Genomic DNA, 21,146 nt, shown 5'->3' on the forward strand with positions numbered 1-21,146 from the left:
TTTTCCTGTAGTTCTGTAGTTTCCTTTAGTTTAGCTATAGTCCTTCGAACCGGACTCGCGAAATCCATTTCCTTCACTAGCAAAGTGTTTGTATGAATACCACTGTCATAATTGGCATAATTTGAGGCCCTCCTTATCCGTGCGGTAAGATGCGCGGCTACAAAGCAAGACCATGCTGAGGGTGGCTGGGTTCGATTTCCGGCGCCGGTCTAGACAATTTTCGGATAGGGAATCGTCTCGACTTCCCTGGGCATAAAAGTATCATCGTATTAGCCTAATGATATACGAATGCAGAAATGGTAACGTGGATTAGAAATCTCGCAGTTGATAACTGTGGAAGTGCCTAATGAATACTAAGCTCTGAGGCGGCAATGTCCCAATGGGGGATGTAATGCCAATGAAGAAGAAGAAGAAAAAGAAGAAGAATTCTCATAATTTATGGACTACATGGTCGAATAGGAATTCCCCAGTGTCATTTTCACTTCGACCATCTGCCTGTCTCCTCGGAAGTTAGATCATCGAATGAACACTGAACATTACGGCATTTAGTGGACGAGGTCCAACAGTTTGTCCCAACCCCAAGGTTTATCCTATTCGTGGTAAAGTAGTGTAGCTTGGGTGGAAAAATAGGCGTCGATCTTTATAGTAAAACAAAATAACGTTACGGGAGTTGGGCTGAGCATGGCTTTTTCGATTCTATTGCCAATTTGGAAGTGTTACTGAGCAATTATAATCAACAGCAGCAGATCGAAGGGGCAAAAGAAGGAAAAGCCACCAATAGAACGGTAGAGTTGAGAGAGGAGAACCGTTATTTTGATGTGAAAGACATTCTTCTTTCGCAAAAAGAATCATTTTACATAAAAAATTGAAAATTGAACATTATATATTCATATCGTGTTAGCCTCATGATATACGAATGCAAAAATGGTAACCCGGCATAGAAACCTCGCAGTTAATAACTGTGGAAGTGCTTAATGCACACTAAGCTGCGAGGCGGCTCTGTCCCAGTGTGGGGATGTAATGCCAATAAGAAGAAGAAGATATTTTGTGCGCATTGGCTCTGATTTTATTTTCGATGCAGGACAATCACGTGATCATCATAATGCTCAGTTCTGTTTTGTGCGATCAGTAAATCGAATTATTACTGCGCGTTCGATTGCTCGTATTTATTAGTGTTCATTTTAATGATTTAAAAGCTCTAACGGCCACATCACTTATCTGTCTGTATCCAGACCCAACGATATCTGTCTATTATCAAATGTTCCTTCCGGTGATTTTTGTGGATACGCAGAGCTACTCATTGAGTTGCTGGTAACTTGCATGGGGACAATGATTGACTAGTCCAAGTCAGTTCATTTGATTCATTGTGCAAATTCATTGATTCTGGTCAATCACGGGGTAGCAACCATAGATATGTAACGTATATTGAACCTTCATCCAAGACGACAGTTAACTGTTAACGCAATTGCGAGTAGTATTACGACGACAGTGGAACAGAGATGATTAACTCTTGTGTTATGTACACTATAAGTGTAGAAGGCCAGTACAAAGGATAATGGAGGAGAACCTGCTATTACGTCTCACGAGACTTTGAACAGCATAGACCAATTCGCGTAAAATAAAGTTGCTGTTAAGTCAAACAATAACCCTTAAAAATTATTACTTCCTGCTCTGGCTCCCCTTCTTAAATTTGTTTCCCATTGTTTGATGAGAAAATTAACATCCCAAATCGAACCTTCATTATTCTATTAGCGGAACCATTCCCCTTGAACGGCGCACGCTTTACAGAATTGGCTTTAATGTATGGTTCATTATCTCATAAAGACCACTTTTGTGCGCCTCATCCATTTCGGTACTCTTATTTCTACAAACTCGAACAAAGTACGAAGCAAAGAGGAGCGGCATGAAGTGCTCCCGAAGTTGCTGGCTCACTTAATGGGGGCATTAGCCAATTTGCCTAATTATAGTAATGGTAACGATCGAAGCTAATTGAAACGACAAATTGTAAATTGGCAATGTTGTACTTGGCAATGTTGTACTTAAATTACCAACGGACCTAATGATTAATCTCTCAATATTTTGGATAACTTGTCATTATTTAAATTAGCTCCTGTAAAAATGGTAATGTTTTTATAATTGGAATGCTTAAGACATACCCAGAATTGGTTGCTTATTAATTTCGTAAATCAGATGCCATTAATTTGACGATTGGCGCCTCCGGAAATGTGTAATCATCAACGGTGGATGGTGATTTCAATAATCAAAAGCAAACCAAACACTCAATTATGAGCGGAATCGTGGAACACGGGTCACCAAGTGAATAAATTGATCTAATGTTCGACGGAACTAGTTTACGTAGGCAGGCAGCACATGGTCATGTGAGCATATCATTTGTAGTGCTGTTTTGATTTTTCATGCATATTTTTCGGTGACTGGCTTTGATTGACATAAAACGTGTCTTAGGTCCGGCGGCAGGTGGGTGAGTCCATTTTAAATGTATCCGCGACTGTAACGAACTGAGGAACCTCCGTGACAGGTAGAGAAAGGTTCGAGAAAACCAATCACTGGGAACAAATTTGAACACTAGATATGTGTTCAAGTTAGCTCCGTCTTCGTCAGCAGCGAGGTCGGGGTCAGGTCTGAAGTTATTTAGGTATTTACTTTTGATCACTTCATTTCGATGAAAATGTGAATTTCAATGAGCTAACTGGAACCGATGAAAGACCTGCTGCTGCTGGGATTAAGTAGACTGGGTAAACATGGGCCACAGCAAATGTTTTTTTGGTCATGGTTTATAATGTGCGAAGATTATAGGCTGCTAACAAAATGTTGATTTGAATAACAAATACGCATCAGCGGTTTGTCAAACAATGTCAATGGAATGGTGTTGAATCCCGTTGACCTAATGGTAAATAGAAGAAATCGGCACCACTTGAGATTGGTCGATCATTTCCGTTGATTTACCGATTATGTTGAAATGAGAGGACCATCATATTCGCAATTAAAAATCAGAAAAAAAAACAACTAGTTTGGTGATTTAAGTTGATAACCTGGGTCCTGGACTGGGAGTACAGACATTGGAAACAAAAATCAGATTATGTTTTTGAACAACTTGTATTTTTGTTGATTTGAAATATCTACGATGGTTAACCTGTTCGATGAAACTCAACGACGATGAAGTATAACTATCAGCAGGTCAAGTTGATCTAACCTGAAAATAAAAAGAAAAAAATTAATCAGTTAGATACTCTTATAACTTACACAGTTTTTTACAATCGAAGCTACACATGATCATAAATTAAATTTAATTGACGTTAATACCACAGCTTGTATTCTATCGTACGATAATCGAAAACAGTAGATTTTATCAATTCCGAACTCTTGCTTGTTGTCAGCCGAAAAGGTCAATCGATTGAATCGTAAAACATATTCAACATTACTTCTACCATTCCTACTCCGACCATCGTAGTTGTCGTCGACTCTCCCACTATTCACCGCAAATTTAATAATCCGTATTTGACGGTTACCGTACCAAAGAAAACAAACTCCTAACGTGTCTCTCGATTAGATCTGCTCTATTAAGCCATTCAAACCAGATTATTATACCATTTCGGAGCATTTCTGTCCCCGTTCCCTCTGTCGTTGACGCAGTCCCCCAAATCTTGGGATCACGTCCTCAATTTATTGTCGGCATAGTGTGCGTAGTTGTTAATAAACCGTATATCTCACGGTTGTCATGTTTTCGTCTCTCCATCATTTGATATAAAAATGGATTGTTTCCATGTCCAAGATAAGCTCCCTTCCCATCTGCGGCAATCGTCAAACGTTGAGCCTTCCAGCATTCGGCAGCACGGAGGCTTTGGAGAATTTATTGGAAGCTTTGTATCCCTTTTGTGTGTCACGATCTATTCAAGCGTTCGACCACGACGATAGAATCAATCAAAGCGCTAACACTGCATAGGAGCTTCACCTCCCGTCCACGTTGTTCTGCATTTAGTGGATTCAATGTGCAGGAAATTTTGACGTAGGACTACGTCTGTGTTTTCTATACCGGGGTACACTTTGCGATTGCAAAAATCGAGGAGCGTCACGAAAATATGATAGACTATGATCGTTAATATCTCAGCAGTTCCTGTTTTTTTAACATTCGGTCAAGAAAGATGCAATGATTTTAGGGTAACAGAAGCTAATGTTAGCCTTGTATATAACTTTTCTCATCACGCATTTTTATCTACAATTCAGCGTGTAAAAAAGTGTATCAAGCATAATTTAGTTATCTTATGCTAGATTTATGCACTTCTTCAACCGATAAACGCATTGAACTTGCGTGAAAAACACAAACCAAAAGACCCTTCGGTCAAATGACCAATTCGGCCAAATGACCTAATTCGGCCGGATGACCTTTTCGGCCAAAAGACATTTAGCCAGATCCCGAGCAGCACACATGTTTCACATAGGCTACTGCAACTCATATGTGACCAGATTTAGTCACAATCAAGTTGCTGCTACTATTTTTGTCTGACTTGTGCTGCTTGGGATGGGTTTCGGCCTAATGGTTTGTTTGGCCTAGTGGCATTCGGTCAAATGGATTTCGGCCGAATGGGTTACGGCCAAACGACCCTTGCCCCTTAATAGTACGTACACAAAAAAATATATTTTTGTTTGTTCTATTTTTTGTACATTTCTAAAACTTGAATATGTTTTTATCATGGCTCATGCGTGTGGTCCTTCACATGCCACGTAACAAAATGGTTTTTAAATCTAATGTGATATTATTACCTATAAAAGCGACGTTTGATAGTCTTACATAACACAACGTGTAATATTATTTTGAACAATCTTGGAACATCTGAAATAGCTGGTTCATACTCTAAGAGTATTATCAGCAATGATTGAAATTGTGAGGGTATGCATATGCATGTATAGATGATTTTCTTAGAAAGCAGAATAACTATCAACCTAATTGAACAAATAATATGTTTATAAATTATTTTATCTGTCAAGGAAGTTAGTTCCAGTTCTTGAACACGTCCCCATGCATTAACTCACTTAATAGAATAGAAGTAAATTAGTGCCCTCATGGGAATAGTGTTTCTTAAAATTGAATTTGCGACAAAATATTTAGTTTTTCAATGAAGTTTACGGTAAGTTTAGTTCCAATCCACTTGTCGGTGACACATTTTTTACTGAGGAAAACAAATAGCAGCGTTATTAAAATTAGGATACATTAATTTTAATATCTATTGAAATATTTTAATTTAATTTATGTTGTTATTTTTTCAGTTAATCAATATTTATTTGATACTAGCAGACCCGACGAACTTCGTTTCGCTGATTTAATTGATTTATTCTCTGATTAGTTATCGAGTTATGCAGAAGGGGTTTCAAACCATCTTAAGTATCTTACCAAGCCCCAAAAACCTCTGCATACAAATTTTCGCGACGATCGGTTCAGTAGTTTCCGAGTCTATAAGGTTCAGTCAGACAGAAATTCATTCATCATATAGATAATAGTTATGGTCCATTTCCTGGAGTTCTTTCAAAAATTCATCACTGGAATCTACTAGAGATTAAAACAGGAGTTCCTTTTAATATTCTTCTAAGAAGTCTTACTGGAATTCCCTTAGAAGCTTTTTTTTTTGTGTCTTTATTAAGGAGACTTTCAGCCCGAGGCTGGATCATCTCCGGCCCTTAGAAGCTTATTCTGGACAGCCACGCATATCAGGAATAACAATATTATGAACCTAAGATAAACCTCCGATCTGTTTTCACAGGGTTCTAGTACTAATCATCTCCTTTCAGGAAAGCATGCGATCAAAATATTCTATCGGTGAAAATTCAAGAAAATTAAATTTCAAGATTTTGCAGGGTTTAGATAAATAGGTTGAGATAGGAAAAAAATGTCGAAATTCAATTCCGCATAATTTTTCGTGAAATAACTCACTGTTATCTGATTGGCTGGAAAGGGTTGTATTCATCATCCCCATTATTTCCTATTCAAAATACGCCATACGTCGGACTATGGGCTTAACAGTTATGGCCAAAATAATAATGTATAGAAAAATAACTTTTCTGATATCTTTACTCATCCGATGTACCCGGAACAAATTGCGTCCGACGTGGAATTCCAAAATGGGTATAAATGGATTAACAAATAAGGACCTATCTACCTATCAGTAATATTTTAGACCTTTCTTGTATGCTTTTTAACTCTTATAAAGGCATGTGGGCCCTCCTTAGCCGTGCGGTAAGACGCGCGGCTACAAAGCAAGAGCATGCTGAGGGTGGCTGGGTTCGATTCCCGGTGCCGGTCTAGGCAATTTTCGGATTGGAAATTGTCTCGACTTCCCTGGGCATAAAAGTATCATCGTGTTAGCCTCATGATATACGAATGCAAAAATGGTAACTTGGCTTAGAAACCTAGCAGTTAATAACTGTGGAAGTGCTTAATGAACACAAGCTGCGAGGCGGCTCTATCCCAGTGTGGGGATGCAATGCCAGTGAAAAGAAGAAGAAGAAGAAAGGCATGAAAAAGGCATCATCACCGCTATGAGGAGAGCTTTACACTGACCGAGATCATGCAAATATATAATATTAGCTTTCATATTTTGAAAACAATAACTACTAGAGCAAGAGGGAATACATTTAAAACACTTTAATATCCAATACTTTCAACTGCACTGATCTATGGGTTGGGAGAACTTTGCATATTACGGAAATAACCAGAAAAAGTAACTCAATCATATTCTACGAATAACAAATACATGTTAATTCAGTTATTATAATACGGATATTATAGTACACAATAACAACATGGTTGAGGTATTTATCTCCTATAAACACAATTTAAACCGATTTAGTCACCGCAACTTTCATATAAATTAATAAAGTCGTGTCACAGTCATTGTAACTTATCTATGACGAGTATCATTTAATTATCAAGTTATGATATATGTATGTATGTTATTACCTCTTGCTCTGGTTTTGATGAGATTTTCAGGACTGTAAGACCCACTGACTAATCTTTATCAGTTGCCAGGTGCCATAGAAATGTGAAATCAGTAATTGCCAAATTTGCTTACCAAATGAAAAAAATATAAGCAACAATGGTAATTATATTTCTGTTGTGAATGCAACTTGTGTTCAAAAAACATTAGATGGCATTCTTGTCGAATCTGGAATCAACTAATGGATAGTCAGATATAATCATTATCTTGAAAATGTCTAAATAGTTATCAATTCGCATAACTATAAAGTTTATATATTAACATAATTTCGTTCGTTAGCAATTTGGTCATATTCCCTAAACCATTTGTCACAATTCCGGAGCACCGAAAACTTGTTACAGAGTGGCTATTGAACCTCGCGGTCTAGAAAATCTCTACGTAGTCATCGTCTTAGGGGCAAACCAAAGTAAATGCGATGCGACGCGACTCACATATAAGAAGAGCAAGCATTATCAATGAGCTGTCAAATTGCACTGTCGCGTCGCATCGCTCGTCGCGTTTACTCTGGCTTGCCCCTTAAACAAAATCAAAAATACGATACCCAATCCATATTTGCATGGTTTCGATTGATTCCAAAACTAACCAATTCCCCCAACATATTCTAAGGAAGTCAGTCCACATTAAGATCCTGAAAATCTCTATAATCATCGTCTTGAAAAACGACTTTCCATGATTTCGATTATCAATTCGTTCATATTCCCTTAATCAATTCCACGGAAACGACCATATATCTGAGAATTCCTTGCGGATTATCGACATATAGCCCGCATTGGACTAGTGCTAGTTCCTGAAGAAGGCATAAACAATATTCAAAGCTTACGTCTCAAATAATGAAAAGCATCAGTGGAATAAATGCATTTTCCACCAACCTCGGAATTCCGGAATATGGAATAGATATTTTTCGGAACTTAACCGGAAGTTCCTCCAGAAAATCCTCCGCAAGTTCCTCCTAGAATTCCTTCAGGAATCTCTTCGTAAGTTCCTCCAGGGATTCTTCCAAGGACTCCTCCTGGAAGTCCTCCGAAAGTTCCTCCAGAAATTCCTCCGGCAATACCTCCAAGAATTCCTCCGGAAGTAATTCCAGGACTTTCTAGGAGAGATTGACTATGATGGTGTTATTTAGGGTTATGGCTTTCAGTCCTCTTATGCTCAAAATATTGTATTTTTATCAAGGAGTTAACTAAGTCCCGTTTTATTGTTTACATTTGTTCTTAACAGCGTTATTCCAGGAATTTCTCCGAAAGTTGCTCCAAAAATTCGACAAGGACTCATAAGAGTTAGTCTAGAATTTTTTCCGTGAATTCTTTTAAAAATTCCTATGAATATCCATCTTAAATTATTAGTATTTCTTCTTTAATTCTTTCAAATATACCCACGAAATCCCCTTATTTCCTTCCTTCAGCAATTCACTTAAGAATTCCCATAGAAATTTTCACGTCTTGTTTCCCAGAACTTCGACCAGAAAATCATTCAGAAATTCCCATGTAAACTCTTCCTGACATTCTTTCTGGAGTTACTCCAGAAATTCAATCAAGATCTCTTCATTATTTACTTCGAGGCCTTTCCTGAAATTTCCTTTGAATTTCTTCAGAAATTCACATAGAAGCCCTCGATAGCCACCTCGTACTTTTACGCCCCGGGAATTTTCCGAAAATTTCTCCAAGAACTCTTCAGATACCCTGCCTGGATACCTGGTTGGCAACAGCGTCGATACACCTATGCCTGCCGTATTGTAGAGCTCCATAATCGTCGGTCTTGGGCAATATTTCTTCAGTTTTCCCGAACGGACAGGGTCCCCAGGTCCGATCCCACCGCGTGTAGCAAACCTGTTCGTGGCCTTCCACGAAGTCGACGGCCCTTATCTGGTTCTATGTTGAATATTGTTTTCGCTATTCTTTCTTCCGTCATATTTTGTACGATTCACAATATTTTCTTCTTTGTATACTTGATTCATGCGTCTGCGCCACACATTATTCTCTAGTTCCCCCCCCCCCCCGAAAGCTCTCCGGTCTGCCTCTTTCAACGTCTATGTTTCATGTCCATAAAGGGCCACTGGTAGAATCGAAGTTTTGTATAGAGCAAATCTCGTTTCCGTCTGCATGTATGTTTCGGGACCTAAGCTGGTAACGTAATCCGTAAAAGGCCCTATTCGCAGCAGCAATACGTTTTTTCACTTCACGGGAAACGTCACTGTCACATGTCACAAGCGTTCCAAGGTAAACAAACTCTTCAACAACTTCAAACACATCCCCATCAAGCACTACCTCAGCACAAACACCACTAGATCAGATGGTGAGTCTGCAAGTTGTACTCTCGGAATTTATCAAGGATCATCCGCAGGCCAAACATCTGATCCGTCGTTGATCGGCCCTTACGAAAACCTGCCTGGTATTTACCAACGAAGGACCCCTCAAGCGGTCTCAGTCTGTTAAACAGAATACGCGACAGCATTGAGTACGCCAAGTTCAGAAGGGTTATTCCTCTGTAATTGGTACACGCTAGTCTGTGCCCTTTCTTATTGATTGGGCATATAAGGGCATCCACCCAGTTCTTCATCCTCCCATATTTTCTGGATAATGTGGTGGATTGATTGATGTAGCTGCTCACTTCTGTGTTTGAGAAGCTCGATCGGGATCTCGTCCTTCCCAGCAGCTTCACTGTTTTTCTGCTAGTTTAGAGCCTTCTTAACCTCGTCTAGGTGGTTCCACAGCCGACTATGTCTATCATACTCCTTAAAACACCTTCATTTCCACCGTTCGACAAATCTTCGAAGCGCTCCTTCCACCTTGCTGTCACCATAGTCTTGTCTGTCAGCAAATTTCCCTCTCGGTCATTGCACATGGCGGGCACTGGCGCAGTCTTATGCCGCGCGACATTGACAATTGCGTAAAACCTGCACATATCGTTTCTATCCATGTTCTCCTGCGCTTCAGCTATCACACTTTCTTCGTGTTGCCTTTTTCCCTGCGGTGGATTCGTTTCTCTTCTGCCCTTTCTGCACTGTACCGCTCTCTGTACGGATACGAGCCAGTAGCATTCTCCTAGCAACATTTTTCTCGTCCGTCACTCGCTGGCACTCTTCATCAAACCGACCTTTTCGTTGGCGTCGCTGTGCAGTGACTAACACTTCCTGCGCTGTTGCAGTCACATCGTCGTGAATATTTTCCCACCATCTGTTGACGTCGCCAGATCCGGTGGCATCTACTATTCGCTCGCCCAGCTTCTGGTGTTACTGTTCATCAACTCCGTCAACTGACAAGCGTTGGATATTGAAACGTATCGTTCGACGCTGGAAACGCGCACCTGAATTTTTGCAACACATGGTAATGATCCGTACCTCTGAAATACCTTACATCTATAACATCCAAGAAATGTCGTCCGTTGATCAGCACGTGGTCTATCTGTGAGCAAGTGTCTCCACTCGAATGCTGTCAGGTGTGTTTGCGGATATTCTTACGTGCGAAGTAGGTACTGCTGATTGCCATCCCTCAAGCAGCAGCAAAGGTCTTCAGATATATTTCATCAAAACTCTTTCGGAGTTACTTGAGAAAAATCCTCTGAAATACATCTGGGAAATATTTTTCAAGGATCATCCGCAGGCTAAGCATCTGATCCGTCGTTGATCGGCCCTCACGAAAACTTCTGTCGGAATTCTCAAAATTTCTTAATTCCTCTAAAATTTAAAAAAAAATCAAACAAAAAATTTTTTTTGATGATTTTTCCAGGAATTCACAGCAACATTTTAAAACATAAACCCCGGAAATTCTTCGAGAAACTCTCCTACTTTATCTTTCAGAAATTCCTCCATCAGTGGCGTAGCCAGAAAATTGGTCTGGGAGGAGGTTTTCTGAACATCATCTGAAAAAACTGTCTCTGTGGGGGTTTTATCTCCAAACCCCTCTACCCCTCCCGTGGCTACGCCGCTGCCCTTCATGAATTCTCCCCAAAAAATCCACCATGAATTTCCCCGGAAATTACTTCATAAATTCCTCCAGAAATCTCTTTGAAATTTCTCCAAGAACTGCTCCATGGAGTTCCTTTTTCAGGAATAATTTCCTAAGATTTTTTGAGGAATATTCAAAGTAGTTTCCAAAGGATTTTCTGGAGATTTTTTAAAGTAATTCCTGAAGAAATTTGCGATGAAGTTCCTGGTTTGAGTCCCAAGAGGATTCTTTTGGATAAATTATTGACGCATTTCCCGATTTGAAATCTGAATATCTGAAACAAATTTAAAAGAAGTTCTAAAATAAGATTATTTTCAGTAAAGTTCATAAGGAATTTTCAGAGGTAAATATTTTTGAACTAATGTTTGGCTGAGAAAATGTTGAATCGGAAGGGATCTTCTTCTTCTTCTTCTTATTTTCATTACATCTCTCACTGGGACTCGCCGCCTCGCTGCTTAGTGTTCATTCAGCACTTCTACAGTTATTAACTGAGAGTTTTCTAAGCCAAGTTACCATTTTTGCAGTCGTATATCATGAGGCTAACACGATGATACTTCTATGCCCAGGGAAGTCGATACAATTTTCAAACCGTAAATTTCCGGAGATCGAACCCAGCCACCCTCAGCATGGTCTTGCTTTATAGCCGCGCATCTTACCGCTAGACTAAAGAGTGCCCCTAAATATACATAAAAATAAATGTCTGTCTGTCTCACCTCTATAAGCTCTGAAACTCCTTAACCGATCGGCGTAAAATTTTTGTATACGTAAATTTTTGAGGCCGGGCGGGTTCTTACCGAGGTGGTTCCTAGAGCAAGGTGGGGCTCTAGGAGAAGGGAATCCCATACAAATGAAACACAAGTTTCTGCATAACTTGACGATCAAGCAAATAAAACCATTGTGGCATGTGAAACGAACAGAAGTTTACACGTTTGCTTTGCTATTACATTTGCTACTTTTGAATACTTCATCGTCTCAATTAATTTTCGGCGAGACGGGTCAGCATTTGACATACCATAAACAAATTACTCTGAACAGAGTACAACAAGCCAAATAATTGACACCCGGTATCATTTACTCTGACATCCCCCAAGCAAAAACGGGCCCGTTCTGCGACTACTAATAAAATTTATTACTGATTATGTATCGACTGTACGTTTTAATTTCATTTATTGAACGGCTACTCAGTCTTGCAATTATTACGAGTTTTTTATTTACCCGACGTTTCGACACGGGGATTGTGTCTTTTTCAAGGGGAAAATATTGTTGTTGTTTGTCGTCGTATGTTTAGTCTAACTTGCACCGTCTGTTTGTCTAATTGTCCGTACATGTCGTCAGAAGCACTGTTATCAATTTTCATTTTTCAAAAACTTTGAAAAATGGTATTGATAACAGTGCTTCCAAAGTCATGTACGGACAATTAGACACACAGACGGTCCAAGTTAGACTAAACATACGACGGCAAGCAACAAAAATATTTTCCCCTTGGAAGACACAACCCTCGTGTCGAAACGTCGGGTAAATAATAAACTCGTTGTAAAAATTGCAAGACTGAGTAGCCGTTCAATAAATAAAATAAAATTTATTACATACAGCTACGTACTGCCCATGATCGCATATTTGTAACGCATTTTTGTTCATTTTGTAAAAAGTCTGTGAATTGTTCAGAAAGCTCAAATTACTGCATCTAATTCCACAACAGTAAAAAAAGGCTCTACTATCTTGCTTATCTGTGGTAAGCTGGAAATGATTGAGTTTGTGGGGAGGATTGACAAACGATTTACTAAATCAACAAAAATGTAAATGTTATATATGCGATCATGGGCAAAGTAGTCCTACGTCACCTTTGCGAACAACCCAAGCGTACAACCTGATTGGGCTGTACCTTTGGGTTTTTTTCCTATCATTTTCTATCAAATAGATCGAAATATTGGGAAGACGTTCTTCAATACAACAAAGTTGCCCAAATCCTATGGATTAATTAGTATTTATCATCTTACCCTTTATTTAGTCGTAAGTGAATATTGATTTCAATAGAAGACGCTACTTTCTGAAGCTTAGTCAATACCCGAAGAGGCACATGGGACTTGAAAGTGAAATATTGTGCAATACAAATATGTACGATTATGTTTTACAATATCGTTGTAATATTATAGTTGTTAAACCATCAAGCTGCTTTAAAGGGATCTGTATTGCTCCAAAAATGAATTCAACTCTGACAAGAATAACATTTCTTGCTGGGTCTGTCTTTCATCACGAAGCATGCCACTGTGCTTTGATGGCGGTTCCATACATGGGTGAATAGATGTTGTACTTGTAGAGCAGCCCGACCGATTTATCTAACCAATGGAAACAGACAACCCAAAAGGAATGCTAACATGTTTCGGCTACTGCCTGCAAAGGCGAAATCAATCCGTTTCAGTAGCCTGAATTGATCGTCGACAACCCACCAATAAGAGAATCATGAAAGAGCTCTGTCATTTTTTGAGGTTTTTATTTCAATTTCAACAGTTGTTCCCTCGCGGCTATGTGTTTACCTTCCCACCAAACCCGCCTACCGGATCAACTCGCAGTGCCGAAGATCTCTACTTGATCTTGGACCCGAACGGATCGGATGATCGCGTTGAACGCTGCTGAAAACGGCGATGGTGCCCCCGCAGCTCTCGTTCGGTAATAATTAGGTGGGCATAGAAGCCATCCAACGCAGCTGGGCGACCGGGATTATCATCGGCTGCCATCGAGCCCGTCTGACCTGGAGCGCGTGTTTATGATTGATTAGGACTGAAAGCCATACCACTTCGGCTGTGTGCGGCGAGTAGCTTGGAGCGCAGCGTAGGCCAAATGAACAAACATTCATCAAAGACAATGGAAATGCTAATCTGGTTAGCATTGTGTCGCATGCTTTATCCGACGAATGGGATTATATCGTGACTGATTTGGGATTATCCGAATTAAATACGGTGTTCAACGTCGTCAATTGTATTTGATAGTAAAGATGGATTGCTTGTAAGCAGCAGAGTGGCGCAGTGGAAGCGTGCTGGGCCCATAACCCAGAGGTCCGTAGATCGAAACTACGCTCTGCTAATTGTATTTTTTATTAGTTTTCTGAAGACGTCTGTTGAATGCACATTTTTGCTTTTATGATATAAAAAATACCATGGCAGACGATAAGATGTGCCAAACCCCATATTTGAGTTCATACTCCAATTTTAGCATTCCATAACCCTTCGATAATTGAATCGTGTTTACTCACGCACGCGATTAACCATTCCGTTCGATTGAGTTATGCTATCGAAATGTTGAACTGACATTTTGGGTGCCCTCAAGCATCAGCTCGTAAATTCGTCGGCACCCGCGTAGTCGATTCGATAAATCCAACCGGCATCATCAGCATCATCGTCGCAGCACCAAGGTGTTTCAGTGCGCGGGAATTCAAGTGGCCCTCTGAAAATTCGCCGCTAATGGCAATTTATCCATCTTCGTCAGGTGAAGCCAATCAGCGCGCGATGACGTACCGAAGAAGAATCGCAATAAATGTGCGCCATGCGTTGATGAAAGCTAGTTAATGTGTTTCATTGAGAATGCAATTGGGTTTAAGTTATTGTCCTTGAGAAACATGGGGAATTGAGCATTTAGACTAATCTATTTGTAAAATAATTTGTAAAATTATGTCTCTATTGATGTTCCATGCAGTGTTTTAAGCGAAATTTTGTTACGTTTAATGAAATTTCCAGCTATGAAATAGAATTTTGAACATAAGTAAGTAGTTATCACCGCTAAGAAGTATTTCAGCAGCCAGGACGACGACGGCAAGCAAATCAGAAACTAGTTTTCAGCGCATTTTCTACCAGCTGTGGCAACAAATGTGATGACAGTCTTTTTATTATTTATGATCTTGTCCCGGCTCAATTAGACCATAAAATAAGCCAGACTTGCTATCAATGGGCTCCAGAATTGGTTATTGCAGGCAAATCTAGGCAAACCGTTTCTAGCGCGAGGAAAAGACACATTCAGAGTTGCTCAATGATGTATGCATGCGAGAGACATACTTAGCACGCTTTCCGCGCGGCGTACACTGTGAAAAATAATTCCCGATACCCACAAGGCAATTACGGGGAAATGCAACTCCGAAGTTGCGTTCGGTGCGCGCACGACAAGGCTCCACAAAATTGGATTTCCCATATACATAAGGTTTCCATCCAGATCCACATGTTTGACTTCGAAACGGAACATTATCGGCAAAGGCAGGGAGCGTGGAATGATTTATTGATTTTGGTTAAAACAGCAGTTAATGCGGTCGCTGTTCTCCGATATTGCGTATGGGATGGTTGCCTGCTTGCACACAGTGCCCCTGTCGATGCTCTTATTGCCTCCGGTCAATCCATCCAGGGCTCTCAATTTGGTCAAACTGGATCATTTGTTATACAGTCACTTTTGGGCTTAATGGTGCGTGTAAAGGCTTGAAATTATGCTCATTGGTTCAAATGTTGTTATGCAGAAGGATCGAGACGATTGTCACGATTGACGACAAGATAGGTGCATTTGAAAGGGTAGTTACTTGAACGTGTGGTGGACTGTTCTGCTACACGTGTTAAAAATAATGCAATCGGTCTAGAAACATTTAGTTGCATTAGTTATCAAATTTAATAATGAAACTGAATAAGATTGCACGTGACATAAGATTAGTTTGGAACAACAGTTCCCATCATGGAAACAACCACTATTCACAAGATCGGTTTCGAACAGACGACTAACTCATTGCGGAAAAGAAAATATCCTTAATTTTGGCAATAAAAACATGAACTGCTAATTCGCGGTTAAGCTAATTGCAAAAATCGTTCATCATAAGCGAGATACTGCTGAAACATCGCGAATAGAATGTGACCACATACATCATTTATTCGATCGAATGCAGATTTCCATATAAACAGACCCGATTACACACGATGACTGTGCACAGTTCGAGTTTCAGTGACGCTCTTGAGTCCATTTGAAACGCGCAGAGGATTACCCCAAGGTGATGATCTTTTATGCCCGATATATAACATCGCCTTAAAGGGATTTTCACAAGGTCCTTTGTGATGGCGTCGACATTGATATCACGAAACGTACTTTCGAGACGATGGAGGAAACCTTCATTAGGCCGAAAAGGGAAGCTAAGCGGAACGGAATAGTCACACCGAAGACAAAGAAAGTGATAGGATGATGCATAAGACTACTTTTTTACTCGTGATGGCGAAATAGGGGTGGTAAGCGAATTTGTGTACCTACTTGGGCCCTTGAGAAAAAGAAAAAAATAGATTGATCCGCGGAAATAACGCGCAGCCAGTACCTTTGCATAGAGTAAATGTTGCATAGCAAGCCTTGAGTATAACATTGAAGATTCGGCTCGATAAAAGGCAGTGTTGGTAAAAATTCAAATACTCAAATCTCATACACGATTCAAATCAAGCGCGATGCAAACCTCACCCGACTCATGGCTCGAGGAATCGTACATGATTCGACTCGCGATTTGCATCATTGCGTGATTTCTGCGTGTTCTTCTTCGCTAAATTCATCGGAATAACTTTCTTTACTTAAAACAACGGGTAATAAATCCATACGTAAACATAAAATACGTTTCGATTGGTTTTTGACACTTTTTGGAGCGAAATCATTTTTGGGCGAATGAGCGAAAAGATGCGATTCTGCGTGAAAAACTCATGTGCGATGCTCCCCTGCAGAATCGCAAGCGAGTCAGCTCGCGCATGAGCCCCCTAAGCAAATCTTCCAACAGAGCTCTGGTCCCCACAAGTCCCTATCTCACGCTTCCACGGTTCGTCCGATGACAAAAGGCCGCCAGCTAAGGATTATGTACTTAGCTGCTAGTGCAGCCTGGGCACTGTTGTCCTTCTGACATCAACTAGAGTGAGAAGGTACGCCTCGAACGTCTGTTCACCAGGAGGTGCGTCTCAAACAGCGTCTGCCTGGTACCCAGCGGCTGATTAACGAAATGCTGTATCGCGTCAGCTATACCTAAGGTGGCAGCCCCATCATCGCGATGTAGGTAACGCGACCCCGGTAAGGTAGTTTACTGAAGCCTCTCAAATACCACGAAAAATGGAGATAGAAGAAAAAGATATTTTTGGCAACCGACCTGTCCACGAAATCAGGACTATGATTGGAAACTCGGTACCTGGAATGTCAAGACTCTAAATGAACCTGGACGAGTGAGCCTTCTGGCTCGCGAACTGCAGAAGGTTGGAGTGACGTGGTCGCTATTCAAGAAGTGCGATGGCCCAGATCCGGAGAACGTGAATTCCGAGCCGTGGACCCCACGACCAACACTGCATTCAAGTATAACATCTATCACAGCGGCGGTGAAAAAGCAGAGCATGGAGTTGGTTCTATAGTGATAGGCAAGCAAGTGAAGCGAGTGATGAGGTGGAAATCTATTAGCGAACGAATCTGTTGTTAAGGATACGGGGCAAATTCTTCAATCACATCCTAATCAACGTTTACGCACCGATAAACGAAAAATCCGACGACGTGAAGGACACGTTTTATGAATGTCTTGATAAAGCCTATGGAGAATGCCCGAAGCATAACTTGAAAATTGTTATCGGAGACGCTAACGCCCAGGTCGGTAGAGAGGCATTTTTCCGTCCCATAATCGGTAGGGAGAGCCTTCACTCCGCTACCAATGACAACGGCCCACGGCTAGTAAATTTCGTTGCTGCCAGAGGGATGGTCATCAATAGCACCTACTTTGCACGAAAGAACATCCGAAAGCACAGCTGGAGACACCCAAATGGTGAAACTTTCAACCAGATAGACCATGTGCCGGTAGATGGGCACCATTTCTCTGATGTTATCGATGTGCGGACATTCAGAGGTAACATTGACTCTGATCACTACCTCGTAAAATTCGATCACGGTTGTCAACTGTATCGAACGAAAGATCACAGCGAACGATGCGTTACAATATCCAGCGAATGTCAGCGGAAGGAGTATCGGCTGAGTACCGCCAGAAGCTCGACGAACGGATAAGTACAATCAACGTTAGCGACAACATCAACGATCTATGGGAGTTGATCCATGGAGCGGTGAGCACAACAGCACGAGAAGTGGTAGGCACTGCACAGAGGCGACCCAGGACGGGTTGGTTCGATGTGGAGTGTCAGAGAGTGACAGACGAGAAGAACGTTGCCAGAAGCCGGATGTTGGTGTCGGGTACCCGATCGAATAGAGATCGGTACAAGGAAGCAAGAGCAGCCGAAAAACGAACCAACCAGGAAGAAAAAAAAACAGTATGAAGAATACGTGATTACTGAGGTGCACGAAAAAATGGAGCAGAACGTTGTGCGGAAGTTTTATGCGACTGTAAATGGCGTGTGGAGGAAAACAGCGCCATCTCCCGTCATGTGCAACGACCAACAAGAGAATCTGCTTACAGATAAAACTGAAGTGGCTGCCAGGTGGAAGCAACACTTCGAGACTTTGTTGAATAGTGGAAGTGACGGTGCATCGGTGAGAAGAATAAATATTAGCGACAATGGACAAGGTGTGGAGCCGCCTACACTGGATGAGGTTAGAAAAGCTATTGAAGATCTGAAAACCAATAAGGCTGCGGGGAAGGACCAACTCCCGGCTGAACTTCTCAAACATGGCAGTGAGCAGCTTTATGAAGTTCTGCACCATATTATGTCGAAAATATGGAAAGACGAGGAATTACCTGCTAGTTGGTTGGACGGCCTTATTTGCCCTCTCTTTAAGAAAGGGCACAGACTGGAGTACGCCAATTACCGAGGAATAACCCTCCTTCATTCGGCGTACAAAATTATGTCCCGTATTCTGTTCAACAGATTGAGACCGGTCTTCCGATATTCGCGAAGTTAACGATGGATGGTTCAACCAACAGCTGATGCAACTCGATGTTCAATCGCCTTCTCCACCATGTGCACCCCACCATAGATAGTTCACAGCACTTTTCTTTCGAAAACTCCAAGTGCGCGTTGGTCCTTGGTCTCGTGTCCGTTTGCTTCTCGGAAGCAGCTCGAACGCCTTCTTCCAAGATGTTCAGAAGCCTCCTTTCGAGAGGCTTGGAAGCATCTTTCGAGATGCTTGGAAACCTCCTTTCAAGATGCTTGGAAATCTCCTTTCAAGAGGATTGGAAGCCTCCTTTCAAGAGGCCCCGAAGCCTCGCTTTGAGATACCCGGAATGCTCTTTCAATAGGCTCTGAAGCCTCCTTTCAAGAAGGTCGGAGGCCTCCTTTCAAAAAGCTCGGAAGCTTTTCAAAAGGCTCGGAAAACTACTTTCAAGAGGCTCGAAAGCCTCCTTGCAAAAGGCTCAGAAGCCTCTTTCCAATAGGCTCAGAAGCCTCTATCCAATAGGCTCGGAAGCCTCCTTGCAACAGACCTGAGAGCCATCTTCCAAGAAGCTCGGAAACCTGCTTTCAAGAGGTTGGGCAACCTTTTTCCAAGAAGATGGAAGCCTTGTTTAAGGACGCCCGGAAGTCCAAGAAGCTTGAAAACCTTTTTAAAGGGTTGGAAGCCTTTTTGCCTTTCTCGTACAACAAAGTTGTACCAGAAGGCTATAATTTTACTCCAAAGGTGTGTATGTGTGTAGCCCATAAATATTTTTTTTTGTTAAACGCGTTTCATATAGAAGGGCTTGACAGATTCGAGTGTAACTGGTTTCATTCGACGGAGCAAATTTCGTAGTTGGACACTATTGTTTTTGTTTTTTAATAAATCAAGCAGTTTGGATTATATTTTTATTTTTTAATCAACAAAAACACAAATGCCCATTGAATCATTGATCATTTTAGCCGTGGCGCAACCCACGGTAAGTAATTTTTAAGCAACGTACTAAAATTGCACCAAATCTTTTAACCGCAGAAACGTAGGCAATAAGCACTGCATTTACAACATTAATTCGAATTCAACATATTGAATTGAGAAAGGCATCATCACCACCGGTGGATAAATTTGGGTTTTTCAAAAAGCTTGGATGGCTCGGGAGGCTCCTTTCGAAAGGGCTTGGAAGCATCCTTTCGAGAGGCCCGGAAGCCTCGCTTTGAGAGACCCGGAATCCTCTTTTCAAGAGGCACGGAAACCTCCTTTCAAGAAGGTCGGAAGCCTTCTTTCAAAAAGCTCAGAAGACTCCTTTCAAGAGGCTCGAAAGGTTCTTTTCAAAAGGCTCGGAAAACCGGACTGAAAGCCGTCTTCCAAGAAGCCCGGAATCCTGCTTTCAAGAGGCTGGGAACCTTCTTTTCAATAACCCGGTGTCGAACTTAATCTAGAAATAATAAAACACCTTAATAAAGAATTAAATTTAAAAAAAAATCAATAGCCTGGGAACCCTCCTTTCAACAGACCGGAAGCCTATTTTCAAGAGGCCTGGAGCCTTGTTTTAAGACGCCCAGAAGTCTACTTTTAAGAAGCTTGGAAGCCGCCTTTTAAAAGGGTCGGAAGCCTTCTTTCAAAACGCTTGGATGGCTCCTTTCAAGACGCTCGGGAAGCTCCTTTCAAGAGGCTCGGAAGCCTTTTTTCAAAAAGCTCAGAGGACTCCTTTCAAGAGGCTCGAAAGGTTCTTTTCAAAAGGCTCGGAAAACTTCTGTCAAGAGGCTCGGAAGCCTACTTTCAAGAGGATCAGAAGCCTACTTCCAAGAGGATCAGAAGCTTGCTTTCAAGAGGATCAGAAGACTCTGTCCAGTAGGCTCGGAAGCCTCCTTTCAAGAGGTTGGGAAGCTTCTTTTCAACAGACTGGGAAGCCTCTTTTCAAGAGGCCAGGAGCCTTGTTTTAAGACGCCCGGAAATCTACTTTCAAGAGGCTGGGAAAGCTCCTTTTAAGAGGTTCGGAAGCCTCCTTTCAAGTGGCTCAGAGCCCCTTTCCAATAGGCTCAGAAGCCTCTATTCAATAAGCTCAGAAGCCTCCTTGCAAGAGGCCTGAAAGCCGTCTTCCAAGAAGCCCAGAGGCCTGCTTTCGAGAGGTTAGGAAACCTCTTTTCAAGAAGATAGAAGCCTTGTTTTAGGACGCCCGGAAGTCTACTTCCAAGAAGCTTGGAAGCCTCCTTTTAACAGGCTCGGAAGCCTATTTTCAAGAGGTACGGAAGCTTACTTTTAAGAATTCAAGAGCTTGGAATTGTTCTTTCAAGAGACCTGGAAGCCTGCTTTCAGGAAGGGGTACCTCAATTAATGCAATAGTTAGAAGGGG

General features: G+C 41.3%; 1 protein-coding gene and 1 non-coding gene across 2 annotated transcripts in view; one reads left to right on the forward strand and one right to left on the reverse strand.

Annotated features, from left to right (window-relative positions):
* Positions 1-21,146, reverse strand: part of LOC134213431 (NADPH oxidase 5) — a 335,835-nt gene that overhangs the window by 262,823 nt on the left and 51,866 nt on the right. The window lies entirely within an intron of this gene.
* Trnam-cau (transfer RNA methionine (anticodon CAU)) lies at positions 13,961-14,032 on the forward strand. The gene has a single exon. It is a non-coding gene; the product is annotated as a tRNA-Met (tRNA).

This window comes from Armigeres subalbatus, chromosome 2 (genome assembly GCF_024139115.2).
Source record: "Armigeres subalbatus isolate Guangzhou_Male chromosome 2, GZ_Asu_2, whole genome shotgun sequence".
Classification (NCBI taxonomy): Eukaryota; Metazoa; Arthropoda; class Insecta; order Diptera; family Culicidae; genus Armigeres; species Armigeres subalbatus.